We start from the raw sequence: 15,933 nt of genomic DNA, 5'->3' as shown, positions 1-15,933 counted from the left end.
ACCGCAGTGCATGAGCACGTAGAAGAAGTTAAGCTGCTGGGGAGCGAACAAGGCTGGAGCCTCAGTGATGCTGGTGGATCAGGTGTGTTCTATGTGCCAGGTAGCATCCTCGGCAGGCGGTAGGGAGAGCTGCTTCTTTGGGCAGCTTCAGTGGCGAGATCGGTTTCTTATTCTGTTCAGTTTGAAGTCCGACCATTATAAAGTGTGGCGTTTGGTGGCACGATTGTTGGGTTTGGGGGATTTTTTTCAGGGCTAAGCATACGCATTAGGTCTTCAAAGTAACATTATCTCTTCCAGTATGATTCCCGTTGAGCTGAATGGAAATGTCCCTATTAACTTGAAAACACCATTTCCTCCACCTTCTCCTTCTTAGAAGACTTAATTGAGCGTGTTTAGCAGAAACCTTTGAGAGCCGTCTAATGACTGACTTGCTTTGCCCAGGGAAAAATGCAACCATGAACTGAAACACGATGCTGAAAACTAAGTTTAGTAGAAAGTGTTTAGTCTAGTGCTAGATGAATGATGGAAGCATGTATTTGTGAATAATTTATTTGACAATTGGTGGGGGGGGTGGGGGGGGGGGGAATGGCGAAGTTCTCTACTCGTTTGTCTTTGCCTATCCACAAAAGTGGCTGAACGATGCACAAACAAATTGCTGATATTTATTCAGGAGCAAAGAGGTCGGCTTCTGTCAGAAGTGTTTTTAGCAGAGACTTGGACTAGCCCCAGATCAGCTTAATTTTCTCGTGTTCTTTGCAGAGTAAACAAAGGAAGTTGTTCTATTAGTTACTAAATTGAGTGTGAATACGCATCTTGCCAGCAGTGTTCATGTTCTATTGCAAATCCCACACCGTGAGGACTGCAAGTACTGGAGCATGGTCTTCCTGGCCATGGCCAATGTACCAAGACTTGAGTGAGCTCAGCGAGCTGCATCTTATAGGGTGTGCCCACCTGTAGCCCCTCCTTGGAGGAGCTGCTTGCAGTGCTGTGGATGGCACTGTGCACGAGGCTGGAGGAGGTGAAGCTGCACCACTTGAGGTGTGTTCTGCGATCAGGAAGGCTGCCATCTCCATATATGATGATGCAAACAGTTGCTGATTGCCAGGCAGAAGCTGCTCATTAATTATTTTTCCTCTTGGTGAGAGAGGAAATGCAGCCAGATGGCGGAGGCTCTGAAGAGCTGGCTTTATTAGCTTGACCTGACAGCAGCGCAGAGGTGTTTTGCTTGGGGACAGAATCTACATTTTGCCTTGCAATTTAGTGAGCTTGTCTGCATCACCTCCTACACTTCCTCCTACCTTTCCCTTCCCCTGCGACACACCCAAGCTTCTCTCTCAGTAGTCCTTCATCCAGTGCCACCTTTGTGCCTTCTGTCATACAACCAAATGAGCTTTACAATTCTAGAATAAATATGTTTTTTAGTGTTTTTTTTCTAATGTGTTTTTCAACAACAAAAAAAAGGAAGATGTAAGAGCATGGCTCTTCTCCCAAACCGCCTCACTGATCCCAGACCTTGTGCTGTTGCTGTCAGTAGGTTTTGGGTTAGGCAAGAACTTGCTCCATGGGTTCCCAGATACGTGCCAGGCACCTGCAAGCCCCCTGGGAGCCTGATGGAGCTGCAGTACGTGAATAACTGTAAGCCAGGTCCTCTCGGCCTGCTACCTGCCCACACCTCCTCTGTTCACTATCAGCTGCAGTGATTGCCTCTGCTTATCTCCTCTGAGAGGATAAGTGTGGTCTTCAGGCACTTGCTTCATCCGAGCGCTTTATATTTGGGTGGAAATAGCCTGCCACTTTGTGGCTTCGGCTCCGTGTGCCCAAGAGTGCAAAAGGAGAGGCAAGGTGGGTCGTCCCGTGCCACGGCATCGTTTAACGGATGTAGTGGTGATGGGCTGATGGCTGGACTGATGATCTTAGAGTTTTTTTCCAATGTAATGAATCCGATTTGATGCCTTCTCTCAGTTTCCATTGCAGGAAATGCCTTGCAGTGAAGGGAGTGGGCAATAGTGAGCCTTCTCCTTGGGGTGTGGGGCCTGCCTGCAGTGAGGTTCAAACTGCTTGGGATTAATGGAGGTGAGGGAGCCCAGTGCTGCTCCTCCCGGAGCCAGAGGCATCTCAGGTGATCGGTACATAAGGCAATAAGCTCTGACAGAGGAGCCCTGGTAAGAGCTCCATTTAATTTCACTGTGGTATGTAGCACTCCAAGAAAACTCCCCAGCTTGGTCCTTTTCCTTCAAGCACAACTCCTTATCAAGGTTCTTGGCAGCAATTCACTTACAGAAAGGAGCAGCTGTCATGGTATTCCCACATACAAACATGGAAAAACAACCCCTCCCTGCTTTCAGTGCAGCAATGTTATGTAGTAAGAATAATTACAATATTTAACACTTGTATCTGCTCTTTTAATCTTCAAAGCACTTAACGAGCACTAGCTACAGGTAATTGTAGCTGCAGAGTGATGGGGCTGTTTGCAAAAAGGGAAGAACTGTGTGCACCCCTGCTCCAGCAGCCCTGTGTGCAGGGAGTGTGCCAACGCAGGCTCGGTGACAGGGACCTCTTGGGTCCCAGGGATGCTTTGTCCCCCTGCATGTCACCGCCCTCCTGCCATAGGTCACTGACACTGGGCGTGCAGGTGGAGTTGCTCTGGTTGAGCTTCCCATCCCATTTCAGTCGCAATGGACTGACTAAATGGTCAGCTGTTCTATGTGATCCAGTTGGTCTATATGACTGACTGTATGACCTGGCTTGTTTGGAGTGGAGCTGGTGAGGGACGAGTGGTTCAGTGGGCAGAGTTGAGAAAGCAGTGACTCCTGGAGAGGGAAAAAAGGTGACAGTGAGAGGCTTGCAGGAGGCATGCGTCTGAGAAAGGGAGGCGAGCCCATGCTGATTCCTCCTCCTTTGAGTCTGTCTCCCCATCCTAAGGAATTTGGCATGGACAGTCCCACTGTAAAAGGTGTTATTTGTTTCCTTGTCACGTTCACGTGGCTCTTTGCTCACGCTGGAAGGAGTAGCTGCTGTGTTCTCTCTCACTTTGCTTTCTTACCAAGTCTGCTTATCTGAAAACATTCAGGTAAAGCTCACTTGCTTAGAGTTGGAAATGGGATTAGTGGATGTGAAATGTGTCATCAGAGCACACGGCTTGCAAAGTACCTCTGCCTGCACCTGGGAAGCCAGAGAGCAGCCCTGCACGGGGCATCCTGGCCATCCAGCTCAGCACCTTGCCTTCACAGGCGACAAGTCTCTGTATTTATTAACCTAGACTGTTCCCAGGCAAATAAATGACGTCTGTGTTGGATGAGATGTTTGCGAGAGGTCCCTTCCAGCCTCCTCTATGTGCTGACCGTTCTGTTTAGATAACTTGGAGGCCCGTGTACCTTGCAATTTGATTTTTAAACAAAGCAAATCCAACTCCGACTGCTGGAACTTTTGTTTTTCCTGGAAATCACACTCTTATCTGTGCAGTACGAGTAACTGTTCTTCCTGCTGTTTAAGAGGAAAAATAAGGTACTATGTACAGTGCAGTAATGACAGTACATGAAGAGGAATTGCTTACTCCCAAGCGGTTGGTTTGTGTTCAGCTTTTATTTTAGCTGTTCATGCACGTTATCATTTTTCCCCCTTGAGGATTGCTATGGGGGGGGGAAAGGATTGTGAAACCTTGAGCTAGTTCTCTCTTGTGCTGCAGCTTCATTATTACGCGCGTGACTCTGGGAAATAGAACCTTTGCTTCATGAAAATACACCCCATAACAGCGCTGTTTCTGTCCCTTTGGTTTGTGGAGTTCAGCCACGTAGCTGGTGGTTAAGAAACGGATGGCACTTTTCTTTTAAGGGCCCCTGTTGTGAAATTAATTGATGAGATAAGAATCTTGCCGTTCACTTAAAAAGGAGGAGGTGGAGGGGGGGGGGGGGGGGGGGAAGAGGAAACAAAGGCAAAATAGAAATGATAAGCCTTCTAGGCTTTGTTGTTCCAGAGGAAAGCATCCCACCAGGCTCAATTCCCAGCTTTCCTGAGACACGAAATAGAAAATGGTCTGGAAAGCAACACATGCGCGAACCAACCTCGGAGGTTAACCTCGCGACTCCGGAGTTCCTACTTCTTCCTGAGGCCTCAGACGTTGCTGTTGGCAGAGGCTGTGCAAGGGGTCAGCTCCCAGAGCCAGCTGCTTCCAGGAGCGGCGCCCAGGAGAAGCTCAGTGCCGGGGAGCCAGGGCTGCTGCTGGCACCGCTTTGCGGGACCGGGGGAAATAACCTGAAATCCTCTCCTTTCCTCACGCAGTTCCAATTAAGCGCAATCAATTGCTCAATCAATCTTTTGCTCTTAATAAAGTCGGTTATCTTTTTCCCCTCTCGCTCCCCTCCAGGTTTCTGAACAATTGTTCAGACAGACACAACAAGCAGCTTTTGTAAAGGAAGAGTGTAGGCGTTTCCTTTGGCTGTTTTCACTTTCTGCCTATTATGTTATGCTCCGCACCCTCCCCGAATCCTAATCATATACAATGAGTGTTCTAGGAGTCCATTTTTTTTTTTTCCATCCAACTGGCATGGATTGAGTACCCTAATTTGACAGCAAAATCATGCCAAAAACATTTGAGGTAGGGGGGAGGCGAATAGACGTTTTGTCATCTTCGTGTTGCCGATGAGTCAGACCATTTAAACTAAAGAAAGGTTTGAAAAAGGGAAGGGAAATGCTCCCCAGCCTTATCTACTCCAACATTAATTTGGGTAGAAGGTGGGAGTGGAGGAAGTCTGAGTAAATCTGTTCCTTATTCAAGTTGTCTGTAGATGGTTACCACCGTCTGGGAGATGAGGGGGGATGCATTCGATTTGTTGCCCACGGTTGTGACAGTGAGGAAGAGTGCCATATGTGCTTGTCTTGGTTTATGCATGTGCTAAAGCCATTCTTGCTTTGTGTGTGTGTGTGTGTGTGTAAAAACCACCAGCACTGGTTGCAGCTGCACTGCTCTAACTACCCTGCGTTTCCAGGTGGGAGAATGCTGCAGCTGTGCAAAGCACATTTGTACCTGAGTAAATCTGTCCGTAGCAGGGGTAGTCCTGTTCAGCTTTCCTGGCTTACGAACAAGCTGTCCTGAACTGACGTGGTCACGCAACCACAAAGATTGGACGTGGGTCAGGCCATGTCTGGAGGCAGGGCTGGATGTTCCCCTTCGAAGTGGGTGAGAAGGTTACGGTGAGCGGATACTGCGAGACTGATGGGAGAGAAACATACAAAAAGGTGCAGTCAGGAGAGGGGTGAGTGACCTGGATGGGAAGAAGAGGCGAAGGGTGTGGTGCTGCAGAAAGTGCCAACAGCACGGCCTTACTTAAACTTTACCTAGGCTTGCCTGCGTGTTGATTTTAGTGTAAGGACGGTCAAGTCAGGCCTCTGTGCTTAAAGGACAAGAGAGGGGGAAATGTCAAGAAAGCGCGGTTACCTCACTGTGAAAAGCAAACAGACTGAGTTAGTGGGAAACCTGGTGTCCTGGGGGAGCTGCTGGAGATCGCGTTATGTAAGGGAGCATTTGCACCGCAGCAGCTCTCGCGCGCATCACCAAGCACAAGCTTAGCCCTGTGCTTGCCCACAGCCCCGTGGGCACTGTCTGCTGGTGCACAGAGCGAGTTGTGCAGCCCTGTACGTTGTTACAGTCCCTTAGAACATTGGCTTGGAGCTAGCTCAGATGGACCCGCTCTGGCTGCGCTTGCTGTGGTGCGGATGTTCCCTGGGAAGTTTAGAAAAGAGTAAAACCCAGACAAAATATGCTAAAGGTGGTAACGAGAGGAGGGTGCTAGCTTAGCTGAAGGGCTGTTTTCAGCTCTGTTTTTTGAGGATAGCCTTGCTGGAAGGCGAGGAGTCGAGGAAAAAGTTTGTTCATCTTGTTATCCAGCCGCTTCACGCCCTTGTCACAGTCCCTGGCTGGCTCTGGGGAAGGCAGGTCCTCCAGCACAGCTTGAAGGATGGATCCCGAGTAGCAGTGTGGCTCTGAGGTGCTGTTATGGTGGCAGGGACCTGTTGGGTGCTGAGACTTCTCGTGGGCGCCCCTCTGCTTGGCTTAAGGAGTTGAGGAGCCATCCAGGAGCTGCTCTGCTGACTGCAAGCCAAGAGGCTATCTCCTTGCACTGGGGTGATCCTCCCTTGGCTGGGTCTCCTGGCCTCAGGGCTGTTTGCGTTGTGAGGATGGCACAAAGCAGCCGTACTTCAGGGAAGGATTCGGGCCCAGGCCTTATCTCACTTTGATTATATTAAATAATCTATCTGTCTGCCACGTTATTTACATAACTCTGATTTAAATAGTTTTACATCAGACACACTGAATCATGAGACTGAAAGTCTAGACGATGCTTGCTAGGCTCAGCCTGCCCTTGGCCCTCCCGCGCTGCCATTTTTCTTCTTCCTCCCTCCAGGACTGCCCCGCGCAGCGCTCGGTCTGAGGACAGAAGAGGTCCCAGGGGCTCAGGGTGAACGAAGCCCAACTGCATGGGGCGAAGGGGGAGTAATAGGGGAGCAGTAGGGAGCTGCCTGCCTGGTGTTACCAGGTCAGCTCTGGGTACGCCGCAGAGCAGAGATCTTTGTCTAGATGAACGTAGGGAAGGGCTTCACCCCTGAGCCTACCCTCCAGGAAGCTGCTGTAGGAGATGCTTCGCTTCGAGAAGAGCAGAGAGGTATAGGGTTACCGAGTGCTCAGCGGGCTCATGGCTGAGACTGAAAGCCGGGAGTCGGGAGGGATCAAGCGGAGTAAAGAAGACATTTATCATCGGAGAGAAAGCCGAGGAAACACGTTTGTTTCCCTAGGTTCAGTCCAAAAAGCGCGTTATAAATTACCAATAATTCACGAAAGGTCCGTGTTACAGCACGCTTGGCGACCCATCCGTCCCTCCCGAGGGCACGCTCCGCATCACACGCCCCGCTGCCGTGAGCCCCGCAGTGGGGCTTCGCCATAGACCGCCTCGGATGGCGATACGGCGGCGTGGAGCAGCAGCGCCACCCTGCGGCCGCCACGGGCAGCGCAGAGACGGGCCGGTATCCCAAGAACCATCAAATACCAACACTCTTTTCCTTTCTTTTTCTTCCACCCCTCCCTTTTTAAATTATTTTTATTTTTTTACTTTTTTTTTTCTTTTCCTTATTTATTTACTTATTACTTTTCAACTCAATCCTTGGACTTAAGCTGCTAGCAATCTGTACAATAACTTAGCTGGCAAGCTCAGGGACCCCCTGGCAGCAAGGTGCAGCAAAGAAGTGTGCGCTCCTATATTGAAGGGCAGCTTTGCACGTGCAACTCAGTGTGTTTTGCGAAGGTCACTCTTTCTACTCTCAGTTTACAGGTGCTGAAAATGAGGCACGAGGGGCTGCAGCAGGTACTGTAACCAATAGTACCTGCTTTGAACTGTAAACTAGAAGAGGGGAGATGTTAGGTGAGATGTTAAGAAATTCTTTACTCAGAGAGTGTGAGGCTCTGGAACAGCTGCCCAGAGAAGCTGTGGTGCCCCATCCCTGGAGGCGTTCAAAGTCAGGTTGGATGGGGCCCTGGGCAGCTGAGCTGGTGGGGGCAGCCCTGCCCACAGCAAGGGTTGTAACTGGGTGGGATTTGAGGTCCCTTCAAAACTAATCTATTCTAGGATTCTGGGTGTACCACAGCAACAGTTTAGACACCCTGAAAACCAGGCTTAGCCTCTCAAGGTGAGCTCTCAAAGCACTGATACCTTTGAGATGAGCAGATGCTTCTGCAAAAGACTGAGGAGCCAAATGAAGACTAATTCAGTGGAGTTAAATCACACTGGTATGCCTACTGGTAGCAAAACTCCTATACGTTTCTAGGAGGACGGCCCAGGTTTGCTGTCTCCTGCTCCAGCTGCCAAGCTGCGCTGCCTCCTTTCAGCAACTGGCTGTTGTGAAAGAGGAACTTGCTGTTCTGCAGGGGCTGTTTCCCAACAGGGAGGCTCAAAGGGTGGAATTGTTATTGTGGAGACTGAGGAATTACACGCGCGCGCGCACGCACACACACACACATACACACCCCATTCTGATTTCTGCAAAAGGAAGTTGTAAGTTCAAAAGTGAGGATCGGAGCAACTGAGGTGATCCTACCTGAAAGCAGGGCAGGATATGATTGACACCTCTGGGCTGATTCAGCACGCAGGCATGGCGTGAGGTGTGTTGAAGTTATTTTAAGGTGCTGCGGCCTGCCCGAGGGCATCACAGGGTTCGGATGCCCCACCAAATAGATGTGGCTCCCCAGGGGAGGGGGCGATCTGCTGATAGTCACACCTTCCCCATTGGCTGCCTGGGAGCAACTATATATGTATATATATTTAAAAAAAAGGCTTTATTGACAGAGAAAAATGAATAATTTGTACTGGAGGAACACACGGGTCATTGTTCCTCTTCTGCTTCGTGACTCATCCGGCTCAAGCTGTCTGTTTGGTATATCTACTAATGTGGCAACGTGGAAAAGCTAACCCATAAGTGCTTCTTTTGTTTCCTAAAAAACAATCCCTGGGTGCCTTTCGGTGTTTTTCTAAGCCTGCCATGTATTGGAACGAGAGGAGAGCAGGCACTTTCTTGGCAAATCTTCCCTAACCTTTTCTGTTCCACCCTTACACAGTGCCTTCTTTTTCTGGGTTTGCAACAGAAGTGCTTTACACCTCTGAAGCGAGGAGAAACCTCGCCATGAGCCTGAAGTCGAGCGCAACATCACGCATCAGACTGTACCAAGTCCAGCATGGATCCCAGTAGTATGGACCCAAGCGTGACCTGCCCTGACCCCATCCATCACTGCTCAGCAGAGGATGTCAGCCTCACCCCGTGCACCCCCTTCCCCCCAGCTGCTCTTTTCTGCCCACCCTTGCCCTGAGTGAGCAATTCAGCAGTGCACGTGGCCTTCCCCCAGACCCCCCCCTTGCATAGCTGCCTGTGTCCTGCCCCCTTGGCACAGCTGTATTGCCCCATGTGTGATGCATCTGGGGAGTGCACTGCCTGCAGAGGAAGGACGACATTCATCCCTCGGCATAGGAATGCTCCTCAGAGCTTTTTCTCCCCCCCTTTTCATGTTTTTATTTATTTATTATTATTATTATTATTATTATGAAGGTGTCTGACTTAGCCCTGAAGTTCTTTCAGATGAGGTATTAATCAGAAGCAGGCTAATATGCAAATAAATGTACTACCCCCGGTTAGGGGGAAAAGAAAGGAAGGGGGGCTTGAGAGAAGGCACTTATCTCAGCCCTGCTTGGGTAGCTGGAGCAGCTGTGAGAGAGCTAATAGCAGGGTTGAAACCAGACTTGCCAGCAATTTCATTCTTGGCCAGACAGTCAATTTTTTCATGCTTTTGTCTGGCCGTCTCTGTGTAGGGCTGCACAAGGAGAGCAGTTTTACTTTCTTTCCTTGCTGTATGTATATTTTTCTGCTGAATTCATCTATGACTGCCATAATAACTCAGTGGCACTCTGTTTTCAAGGAAGCTTGAGTGACTGAGTAATGAAGATGAATCAGGATTCCAGAAAAAGGGAAAATCCTCCTTTTCCACGCAGTGCGAGCCCAATAACCTGCTTCTGCCAACCCGTCCTTACAAAACAGAAAAGAGGCCTTCATTTGTACCTCCCCATTTTCCTGTGAGTGCAGTGAAAGGGCTTTCTGTTGCCTCCTGTCACCCTCGCCTGCGCTCTCGGTGCCCCTTCTGCTGCAGGAAGCGGGCAGAGCGGCGGTTTTTAATAGGAACTCGTTTCACGTACCTATGTGCCTGCTGGTAGAAGAGGTCACGCTGTGTGCGCTTCGCTCCGGCTGGGATCCTCCTTTGGACAAAGGTGATGTGTCTTAGAGCGCCTTTGGCTTGGCAGGAGCCTTTATGAAAATACCACAAGTTCAGACAATGCTGGTTACGAGGAGCACACGGCGCGTCGTACGTGGGAGGATTGGCGCAGAGTTTCCAGTAAAAATGAAGTGACTTAGAAAGCTCTTCTTCACCCCGCTGCATCCCAGAGAGCGTATTTGGTATCTGCGCGTCTGGGGGAGCATGGGGTACGCTGTGTGTGTTTGGCCGTGTCTGACTGAAGGTCTTGGGAATCGCTTAGCTCCTCGCTAGCACACAGCACAAGTTTCAGAGCGTCCCAGGGTATTCTTTTGCATCCAGTGAAAGCCTGCCTCAGATTTTAAGCATAGCAGGGGCCAGAGTTTCATCTGCCGTGAATCAAGGGAAAGTGGTGGGGCCATGCCAGTTTGGGACGGCCAAGAGGTTGGCCTTCCACTGTCCCCGGTGCTGCAGCGCTGTGCATGCAGAAGACATGAGAACAGCCCACAGAGCACGATGCTCCCAGTAAGGCAGTGAGCTGATGCCGTGCAGTTTTGTCAGCTGTCCGGGCAAAGTGAGGATGCTGCTGCCGTGAGACAATTTCAGGCTGTTGCCAAAAGCTGTTTTGTGTTTCTTGGAGACTTTGTCTGTTACGTTAGAGGCCACCTCTTTCCAACTCTGCTCCTTGTCAGTAAAAAATGAGGCTGCTGCTTATTCCCTCTTTCTCTGACCTCTGCACATTCAGCAGGAAGGGCAAGACTGCCCCCAGATTTGCTCATTCATTTTATGCTACCTCTGAGCTCCAGAAAAGCTCAGGGACTTTCTGTAATCCTGTCAGCACGTCCTAAGCAGCCGATGGGAGGCTTGGAGAAGAATAACCTCCAAAAGTGGAGGTACGTGGCTTCAGAGGATGGAAGCCACTTTTCACCTGCTGACTATCCCATCCTGCCCTCAGTGGTAATCCCCTGGGACTCAAGTGCCTGGCTGAACCTCTTTGGCTTTTGCTCTCTCACTATGGGCATTTTTGAACTCACTGTCTGACTGATAGTTGCAAGTGAATGTCCTATTTGTTATGAGGAAAAACACAACAGAACTAAGAGGAAAGAATTTTCAGCTTTGTTCCTAGAAATCAGTAGCATAAGATTTTAACTTCATAGCCACTTGTGGTTCATCCTGCAGCTGGGTCAAGTCTCCTCGTTATGTACGTAGTAGAAATGTAATGGAGCCCTACTCATTTGTGTCAGCTGGCCCAACAGCTTCCGACTTGTTTCTCCTAGGTTGACCCGTAAAACCCTAAGTGGGCTGGGATTTGACAGCCTGAGAGAACACACTTGAGGTAGTTTTCCTCTAATGGCATTAGCAGCTGGCATTAACTGACTAAGTTAAAGTATTTTGATTCTCACCTGCCTGTCTGCCTTCCTCTACCGATAAAGAACATGGGGTGCCCTGTCCCTGGAGACTTCCATGGTGAGGCTGGATCAGGCCCTGGGCAACCTGATCTTGTCCCTGTTCGTTGCAGAGGAGTTGGACTAGATGGCCTTGAGGAGTCCCTTGCAACTGTAAGGATTCTATGATTCTATGATTTTGAGGCTGGAGCCAGGAGTCTGATGCCAAAGATTTTGGAGGGTCCAGCCCTCAGGGAGGGCTATGATTTCACTGAGGTCATGTTAGTCTGACAAAGGGATGAGTATGACCCTGTTTCACATACCAAGTTGTCTTCCAGCACTGCAAAATGTACATCTGTATTGGAGGATTTCAGCGGCCAAGAGTCCTCTCCCTCTTCCCCTCTCCCCCTCTTCCTCTATTTGTGGCCTCCCACAGGCAGTACAAAGGTGAAGGAGGTGGCTCTGCCTTGAGTGTGGACATGCCCTAGAGGTCTCTGGAGCTCTATTCCAGCTGAAGTTCTTCCCTGACTTAAATCTTGTTTTCTTTTCCACTTTCATTGTGACAATCAGGTGCTGAGGATAAGACTGTGTTTGGAGGTGGCCAGTAACTATACACTCTTTTTTTTTGCTGTTGTTCCCTCTGAGCATAGAGCTAGAGGGAATGCATCTATTGCAGTCAGCTTTGTCTTTTAATGATGTTTGGTTTTGACACAAGGGATATGCATTTTATTCCTTAGCTTAGCATCTGTTCTAAAGCTATTGCTCTGTGTTTTGCAAGTAGTATTTTCTGCAAAGAGCTGCATCTGTTGCTGTTCTCAACTGCAGTTTGCTACCTACCTTGTGAAGGTCTCTCTCAGTTTTCTGGAAGATATACTTAAGCACTGCAGTCAAAATGGACTGGTTCAGTCAAGCTCTTCAGTTTAAACCTTTTGACTTCTCTGGTGCAACATGCTAAGGTTGAGATGTAGATAAGACTAGAGGTTGCACTCTGCGGATGGCACAGTAGGAGCTGATATTTGATCAGAATGACTGTAAAGTCAGATACAATTATGAGCCTCTTGTGGTGCAAGTTCTTTGCTGGTAGACAACCCGTTGTTGAAAGAATCACTCCTAATTTGCAATGAAGTAAGGAAGATCAGAGCAGTCATTCTTATCTGCCATATGTGTTGTTCCATGTGTAACTCTGCAGGCCTCAGAGGGAAGATTTGCACCCTTAAAATGTTTATTGAAAGCTACATTCATCAGTGCTTTTCTTCTGAACTTGATTGTGGGTTAGGAAGCAAATTCTGAATGTCATTCGCCAAAGTATGTTGTTAAAAACAATGTACTGATACTGAGAAGTACTCATGGGTGAAGCACTCTTGAAGAGTTTGAGCAAACTTCAGAAGTGACCTTAAGACCAAAGAAATTGCACTGAAGAATGTATTCAAATATTTTCCTACCTATCACAAGCAGATTGGATAAAGGCAAATACATTCTCTAGGAAGATCAAGTGGGAACAAATACTGAGAATATACCTTTTTGCCTTCCAACACAAGGGATGCAGTCTGAGCTCTTTTTAGCTCTGTGGCTGCCCCATTCTGGGACACTGTTGTATCATCAGTCACATGGGACAAAGACAGATGCTGAGACTGAGGCTATACTATGTAGTAAATCCCAGCATGCCTGACTGCCTTTCTTGGCCTGGGAGCACAATTGTCTTTGCTAGTAAACTGCTAGCACGTTCCCTGGTGTGAGCATGGTCCTTTGCAACTGACACTTGCTCTGAAGTATTCTGGGGCCTGATTTGGAAACTGGAACATGCCAGGGACCATACTCAGCCAGCAGTTTGCTTGCTGCTACCTCGATTAGGACACTGGCAGGCTGTGCTCTACCAGCTGGCCTGGATGTATGATCTTATGGCAACAATGGCCAAGTTTACTGACAAAGATATAGCCTGACAGCAATCTGGCATGGGGTGTGCATGTGCAATACTGAAATTCAGCATGGAGCATGCTAGCTATTCAATGACCAGTGCAGATATGTCAGTTGAACTCCTGGACTTTCATGATATGCTACCTTGAAGTAGAGAGAGGTGGGACATTCGGGTCAAATTCAACCATGTTGGGTCTTGGGAACTCCCTAACGGGGTAGGTGTAGAGTTGGCCCTTGCCAACTGAAGGTACTTGTAACTGAGAACAAATTCTGCCTGACTCATGGAACCATCGTTCCATGGAAAGGAAAATCACAATGGGAGTGAGTGATCCATTGTTCTATCTCATTCCTAGTGGTTTTCTTATAGGCAACGGCAGAGCTGTTTTGATACCAAGTCAAAGGCTTGAGTGTGCCATGCCTTCTGAAGCACCTTGAGACAGGTTGTTAAGAATGCCTACCTAATGAAACTAAGCCCAAGACTTCTGTCCAAAATGTACTAGGGCACTTGTTTCATGCCTTGATTGCCATGGCCACACTCTTTGGTCTTGATATATTTTTTAATACCTATGTCATCTATGCTATTTTGTTATGGAACAGAGTATTTTGGAGGCCTGATGGTAAAGAAAACTGTAGTATTCAGAGGTGTATTTGTTTCCAGCTAGTGCTTGGTTCAGAAAGAGATGAATGCTTAGGGCAAGTACCTGAGCATGATTTCAAGGAAAGGAGGCACTGCCATTTCTTTGCTATTGATGACAAAGGGAGCCTAAGGAGCAAGACCAAGGTGAGCACGGGAGTTGTGCTGGGACAAGGAGCCTGTGTGAGCCAGTAAGGAGAAGCAAGGGGAGTGAACTTAGGATAGAAGCTACTGTGGTACTGCCGTTGTGGTATCTCACTCTTAACCAAACATTACATGAACTGGAGGACCAGGATGCCAGGCTGAATATAAGAAAGAAGCTATGAGCTGGTAATGAGAAGTAGGAGATAAGTAATAGGCTGCATCCAGAATAAGCAGGAGGCTTTGTGTGCAATTTTTGGTTCAGACGTTCATTTGATGTCTGTTTGGTCTTCAAGCTGGGTGGGATTGTTTAGTCTGGAGAAGATGAGGCTCAGGGGAGATCTTATTGCTCTCTACAACTGCCTGAAAGGAGGTTATAGTGAGGTGGATGTCAACCTCTTATCCTGGGTAACTAGCAACAGGACAAGAGGGAATAGCCTCAAGTTGTTCCAGGAGAGGTTCCTGTATGATATTATGAAAAAATTCTTCAAAAGAGTGGTCAGGCACTGGAATGGGCTGCCCAGAGAGGTAGTAAAGTCACCGTCCCAGGAGGTGTTCAAGAAATCTGTAGATGTGGTGCTCTGAGGAACATGATTTAGTGGGCAATATTGGTGGTAGATGGACAGTTGGACTAGATGATCTTAGAGGTCTTTTCCAACCTTTATCATTCTATGACTATTGGACAGGGTCCATTTTCTGTGCACACACCTCAGTGATGTGCTAGGTTCACTGCAGCTGGGCAGTGGCTCATGACAGTTGCAGGTCTCTGGGCTCTTCCAGTAATTCACAGAACTGAAGAAAGCTTTTCCTGCAGGGAGGCTAGATCCTGTGTCCTGCACCCATGCAGACCAGGCAGAAATCGTCATGAACAGCTGTGGACTAACACTCCTGAGCTATCTTGTCTTGTGTAACAGCCACTTTTTTCTAGTTCTCTCTACTTCTTTTGCACGTTACGTCATTTTGCACGTAAATTACTCTGGCTTGCAATAAATTATAATTTATATATGGTCCTTAAAACACAATAAAGCAACACAGAACTGTGATCAGGATTTGTGATAATTAAATAGCTGAACTTCATTCTTCTTATGGGGCCATAGGGGCAAACTACGTGTGCAGTAGTTGTTTGAGTCTTTCCACCATCTTTCTTGCTTTCCTGTTCACTACTTTTCTTCTGCTGAGATCTTCATGTCTCTATGATTTTCTACACCATTTAAAATGCAGCATAAAGAATGGGTAATCCGTATTGTGGGTGCAAGCTATTATCATGGTCCTGCACAAAGTATCATCCATGATATCATCAGGTTATCCAGATGTGATAAGAAACCAGACTGCATTCTAACATACTATAATTATGAATTTGCATAATTTGAGTAATGCTTGCCTAATTCTCAAATCATTGTAAATTGATTTATGTTTTCCCTATAAACTTCTTGTTTGCCCCTTCCTCCCCCAGTCTTCATGTCAACTGTGAATATAATTAATGTTTTTTTTCTACTTCTGCTTCCAGATAACTGCTGAAAGTTTTAAACAAACCAGAGCTCTGGCAGGACCTTGCTAGACACTTCATCCAAACATATCATCTTACAACTCTGATAAAAGGATCTGCTGGATTTTCTTTTGGCTGAGATAAGACATTTGTATTCATTGAAACCAATGTTAATGTGAGTAGAAAGAACTGAGATCTAAATTAGATAGATAAGTCATTAAAATGAGGTTATTTTCATGACAGAACTGTATGAAAAATGGAGAGCAAGGGATGATTTGCATTGAGTGTGGACTTTATGTTGGGTGGTGCTACCACAGTATGTGTTTGCAAGTCACTGAGTAGCAGGCAGTAGGAAGTGTTGGGTTGTGAAGGCTCTTATGTTGTCCTATTCAATGAGAGAGGGCTGGAGGCAATCGGTCTGAGACATCTCCTTCTTGTCTCACTGGTACATGCAGGAGTAAAAAGAGAATGAGAAGAACAATAGACATTTGCCTCTCCACCAAATTGGATACAGGCTTTTATTTGGGTTTCTTTTTGACCCTTCCAACCATGTTCAGTTGACATATTTTCTGCTGCTATTTAAAAGTAT

General features: G+C 47.7%; 1 long non-coding RNA gene across 2 annotated transcripts in view; it reads left to right on the top strand.

The window, feature by feature from the left end:
• LOC107052627 overlaps positions 1-15,933 on the top strand; it is a 67,251-nt gene continuing 51,318 nt past the window's right edge. For both annotated transcript variants that reach the window (XR_005856331.2, XR_001465227.4), the window contains exons 1-2: positions 1-82; positions 15,366-15,519. This is a non-coding gene — a long non-coding RNA (uncharacterized LOC107052627). The remainder of the gene's footprint in view (positions 83-15,365; positions 15,520-15,933) is intronic.

Source organism: Gallus gallus, chromosome 2 (genome assembly GCF_016699485.2).
Source record: "Gallus gallus isolate bGalGal1 chromosome 2, bGalGal1.mat.broiler.GRCg7b, whole genome shotgun sequence".
Taxonomy (NCBI): Eukaryota; Metazoa; Chordata; class Aves; order Galliformes; family Phasianidae; genus Gallus; species Gallus gallus.
The sequence above is the reverse complement of the archived record's forward strand: the minus strand, read 5'-3'. Positions and strand labels throughout refer to the sequence as shown.